Genomic DNA, 6,000 nt, shown 5'->3' on the forward strand with positions numbered 1-6,000 from the left:
TGAGAGTCCAGTTGTCAGCGCCCTGTGTCCGCCACATGTCACATTCGGAGACGCCTTTCTTCCCTCGTGGCTTAAATTCACTTCTGGTTTTCAGGTCTTGGTGCGAAGGAGATGTAGGTTGCTATTTTCAGCTATTTCTGTCCCAAATCTTTACCTCCTTTGATCACCTTCTCTGCTATCTTGTCTCTTGATGTCCTGTTTCCAAATTTCCTTTCTGATTATTGGCGAAGTGTTCTGATTCATTTTCCTGTTCTTAAAATAGGCTATAAACCTGAAAGCATTCTCCAATAGTTCCAAAAATCTAAAGTGCGTTTGATCTTTGATCTGCTGAATTATTAGCAGACGCCACATTAAATTTGCCAATTCTAGGCTGTTCTGGCCAAATACAAAATTATGTTTATAATATGAACTTAAATTGATTTTGTGTGATTTAAATAAAAGCAACAGGAAATCGCAGTTTGTGCCTTTTCTGGAACACCCTAGAATTTTCAAGGCGTTCCCCTACATAGATTTTTCCAAATTTTTATCACACACATGGTCCAAAAGCAGTATTTTATTGTTACTTTCCACAGGACATGTTTATATTTTATCGGAAAAAACTACTTCACATCAGTCCTTGAAGCGGAAAGTGGAATCTCTAAAAGACTGGAAATCTTCTGAAGAAAACATCTGATCTTTAACCGAGAAAACATCTGCTTGACTAAAGGCTATTGCAGGATGGGGAAGGAGAATTGAAAACAGGGAGGATTAGAGTCATTGTGTAGGAGGTCAAGCCACACCAAGAGCTATAACGAGGGGAAGAGCCTGTAAATAGAGAAAATTAGAGGTTGATTGCCTAGAGAGTCAAGGCTCATGAAGGGCTGTAGTGCTAGAGAGAGATTAGAGGCTGTAAATAGGAAGGTTTAGAGTGACTGTAGACAAGGCCAAGGCACGCCAAGGGCTGTAGTGCTAGAAAAAGATTAGAGGCTGTAAATGGGAAGGTTTACAGTGACTGTAGACAACGCTAAGGCACCCAAAGGGCTATAGTGCTAGAGAAAGATTAGAGGCTGTAAATGGGAAGGTTTAGAGTGATTGTAGACAAGGCCAAGGCACGCCAAGAGCTGTAGTGCTAGAGAAAGATTAGAGGCTGTAAATGGGAAGGTTTAGAGTGACTGTGGACAAGGTCAAGGCACGCCAAGAGCTGTAGTGCTAGAGAAAGATTAGAGGCTGTAAATGGGAAGATTTAGAGTGATTGTAGACAAGGCCAAGGCACGCCAAGAGCTGTAATGCTAGAAAAAGATTAGAGGCTGTAAATGGGGAAGGTTTAGAGTGACTGTGGACAAGGTCAAGGCACGCCAAGAGCTGTAGTGCTAGAGAGAGATTAGAGGCTGTAAATAGGAAGGTTTAGAGTGACTGTAGACAACGCTAAGGCACCCAAAGGGCTATAGTGCTAGAGAAAGATTAGAGGCTGTAAATGGGAAGGTTTAGAGTGATTGTAGACAAGGCCAAGGCACGCCAAGAGCTGTAATGCTAGAGAAAGATTAGAGGCTGTAAATGGGGAAGGTTTAGAGTGACTGTGGACAAGGTCAAGGCACGCCAAGAGCTGTAATGCTAGAAAAAGATTAGAGGCTGTAAATGGGGAAGGTTTAGAGTGACTGTGGACAAGGTCAAGGCACGCCAAGAGCTGTAGTGCTAGAGAGAGATTAGAGGCTGTAAATAGGAAGGTTTAGAGTGACTGTAGACAACGCTAAGGCACCCAAAGGGCTATAGTGCTAGAGAAAGATTAGAGGCTGTAAATGGGAAGGTTTAGAGTGATTGTAGACGAGGCCAAGGCACGCCAAGAGCTGTAGTGCTAGAAAAAGATTAGAGGCTGTAAATGGGAAGGTTTAGAGTGATTGTGGACAAGGCCAAGGCAAGCCAAGAGCTGTAGTGCTAGAAAAAGATTAGAGGCTGGAAATGGGAAGGTTTAGAGTGACTGTACACAAGGCCAAGTCACGCCAAGGGCTGTAGTGTGTGTGTGTGTGTGTGTGAGAGAGAGAGAGAGAGAGAGAGAGAGAGAGAGAGAGAGAGAGAGAGAGAGAGAGAGAGAGAGAAAGAAGATTAGAGGTTGCTTGTGAAGGACACCAAGGATCACGATGAATTGTAATGCTAGAGGGATTAGAAACAGCAAAATAATGAGAATTAAAAGCTGCTTATGGAGGAAATGAAGACCCACCAAGGGATGTTGTGCCAGATAGAGAAATTTGGGTCTAGAGTAAGAGAATTGAATGGAGTCTGCTCACTAAATGGTTGAAGAGCAGGACGAAAATGCGTGTGTATATTATATGGCTGGAGGAAGATTAGTTTTCGCGATGTGTCCTAATGACGCGCGCGCGTGTGTGTTGGGGGGGGGGGGGGGGTGCGTGTATGATGCGCAGGACAAAAGTTATGAGAGACCCATCTCCCTGAATGTGGGAAGTTTTTTTTTTTCTTGTAGGCAGAATTGTGGCCACAAAAGTCAACCAAGTTTCAGAGAAATTGGAAAGTAAATCCAGTTCTCCCAAAACTACTACCTTATTGCTTTAAATCACCTTAATTCAATTCCACGACGTCTGATCAATTGCGTAACGAGAAACAGAAAAAAAGAGCATTCCGCAAATTAGGACGAGGGAAGGAAGCAGAGAGACTCTCCCGTTTTCCCACCAAAAAGGAAATTGCGACGCGATACACGTAATTGTTCCGGCAGATGTCTCTGATCTAAAAAGGAGGGGGAAAAAAAAGACTTTCCGCTGAAACAAAAGGTGTGGTCGGGAGAGGGAGAAGAAGAAGAAGAGAACCAACTTCCCAAGTTGTCCGAGAGTGAGTTACAAATTGAATCCCGTTGTTTCAAGAGCGGGAGGAGGTCGTGTATCCTTGGCAGTTCGGCAACCAGCATCACGCACACTACCCTCCGGTTGCGTACCAGCGCAGGGCCCAAGTAGCGAAGCAGCCAACTAACTTCTCCATCAAAGTTAGCGATGAAGTCTGTGGATTCATCAATGATTCATCAACCTTAGAAGGGGTGAAAGGACGGAGGAGATGCTTTCCTTACCCTAAGAGCTGAGTTCCGCCGGGGATAACATCACCGTAAGCTACCATTTCACGGTATAATGCTTGCTCGCACTGAATCGCATGTGGGATTCTAATGAGCTGGAATCGGCAAACATCAAGGAATGTGTATCACGGAAGGGTCATCTACAAAAACAAAAGGATCACTAGTAGCACGAGTAAGCCTTGTTTCCATGAGAGAATAAGCACACCACATGCTGACCAAGGAAATCTATATTTCAGTAAGAAAAAGCACTTAACCCTCAATCAGGGTCTTCCTCAGACTTGAAATCAAACTAAAAATATTTTTGTTATTAGTTTGGCTTGAAGTCTGCACAAGACCCGATAGAGGGTTGAAACGTCACGTTGAGTGTTTTTTTTTTACTGAAGTATAAACTGCCTTGGCATGTATAGTGTTTTTTTCGTTGTTGTTTTTTTAAAAAATACCACGTTTTGCAAGTACTGTAATGATGTACTCCCTCTGTCCCATAATTATAGTCCGCTATGCCAAAATGGTAGTACAGGAATGACAGACGAAGAGGCAGATGGAAAGCACAATTTGTACTGATCCTTGAGTAATAAAGTTGTATGACTCATTCCCTTGTTTCATGTTCTTCTTCTGTATACATCAATGTCACAGTTTGAATATCGGGCAAATATTATGAGACAAACAACAAAGGTGTACCGGACAATAATTATGGGACAGAGGGAGTAATAGAGATATACAGTTGGACTGAAAACTAATCGAATCTCATCAGCATGAGAACACTTTCTACAACAAATTTTCAATGGAATCCAGCATACGAGCGGCTAGCAACATTTGTAGTAACTTGGAGATATACGTATATGCTAATAGCACCAAACTTGACCTGCATAACGTACTCACGTGTGCATCTAATAGCAGAAATAGACATGTAAATAGGTTATGTTAGGTTTTGTTTATTACTGGTGTTAGATGCATACGTGAGTAGGCAGTCAGGCTTTGTGCTGTTAGCATAAATCGTAGCCTTCTAGAAATAAGAAAGGGCTGCGAGAGGTAATTATATCGATTCATTGGGGATGAAATAGGCGGATGCTCATCCTTGGCAAAAGGAACGAACAAACGCCTACGAATGTACGTAGTCGAATCCATAAATACCCATTTATTCCCATATTTCCAATAACTTGTACCACGACAGACAGATTCACATATAGGTGCTAGGTTGGTATGATTTAGCTGGGATGTGTGAGGACCTTCTCCTGAAATGGATGCTATTTCGTTGCCGACCTTAATCCAACTCCTGTACCCTCGTTCTTCCTTTTCCACCAAAACTACGATCATTCACCTCTCTACGTCAACACCCTTACCACCTCGTTCTTCCTTTTCCACCAAAACTACGATCATTCACCTCTCTACGTCAACAACCTTACCACCTCGTTCTTCCTTTTCCACCAAAACTACGATCATTCACCTCTCTACGTCAACACCCTCACCACCTCGTTCTTCCTTTTCCACCAAAACTACGATCATTCACCTCTCTACGTCAACACCCTTACCACCTCGTTCTTCCTTTTCCACCAAAACTACGATCATTCACCTCTCTACGTCAACACCCTTACCACCTCGTTCTTCCTTTTCCATCAAAACTACGATCATTCACCTCTCTACGTCAACAACCTTACCACCTCGTTCTTCCTTTTCCACCAAAACTACGATCATTCACCTCTCTACGTCAACACCCTTACCACCTCGTTCTTCCGTTTTCACCAAAACTACGATCATTCACCTCTCTACATCAACACCCTTACCACCTATTTCTTCCTTTTCCACCAAAACTACGATCATTCACCTCTCTACGTCAACACCCTTACCACATCTTGCACTTCCACCATTCCTCATTCTAGCTCGTGCTGACGCTTGCACTTTCTCGTTTTTCATTCTTTCCAAACACACCACAAAATCTCCGAAGTTTCTGTAGCTGTCAGTAGCCGCTCGTACCCGTATACCTTTAATGTAATTGTCGTTCACTAAATGGCGAAATTTGTTTGTTGATGACAAACACCCCTTTCGCCAGTCGTACATTTTCTGACTCATTGCAATTTGTACACTTATTCACAAACTATGACGCATGCAAACAGATTCGAGTACAGCATCATGACTCATAAATTGAAAGTAATTTTGCAAGAGCCGCCATTGGCCATCACGAACAGTTCCTTATTAATTTGGGAAAAATTCCTCGCTCAAAGGGACAGGCTCAGTTGTAACACTCATACTGCAGTCGGATGCACCCGGCAAATTGCCCATGATTATTTACATGAACTTTTCTCTTGCATCTTTCGAGTTTTTAAGTAATAGATTTGAGCTATTTCGGGGCTTCTTGAAACTCTCATTATCAACTTTTTTCTGTATCCTGGATGAAATAACGTGTTCTTGACTCATTTCTGTGCGAGGAATTCAGGGAAAGTCTCAAAATTTGTGCATCACGTCACATTTCCGAGATATACAGGGTGTCCCAAAAGTTACGGTACAAAAAACGATAGAGACATGAACCTTGTATTAGTTATTAACACTATCTATATTAATATTCTATAAACATTATACGCGAAAATAATTATCTGCATAAACGTTCAGTATGAAATAAAAGCTTGTAAGGTGTAAAAAGGAAAAATGTACTAAGGAAAGAAAAACATGAATAAACGAGAGATATGGAGTCGCTTTCAATAATTTTTGATGTGTGTCGATGGTCTCAATGGGTATTTATCGAACTGAAAAAAAATGATACATTTTTATGCATTCTATGCATAGAAAGTAAAAAATAATAATAAAGTTACCCGTGCATGTAGTACCGTGCAATGAAGGCATATTAGAGGATGTGGGAGAGTAATTCTGTGCGTTGCAGACGATTTATGGTGTTAATTATGACATATTCATAAAAATATATGTCTTTTTTTAAAAAAATACAAAGTGTACTGGCA

Source organism: Lepisma saccharinum, chromosome 6, assembly GCF_977018435.1.
Source record: "Lepisma saccharinum chromosome 6, izLepSacc3.1, whole genome shotgun sequence".
Taxonomy (NCBI): Eukaryota; Metazoa; Arthropoda; class Insecta; order Zygentoma; family Lepismatidae; genus Lepisma; species Lepisma saccharinum.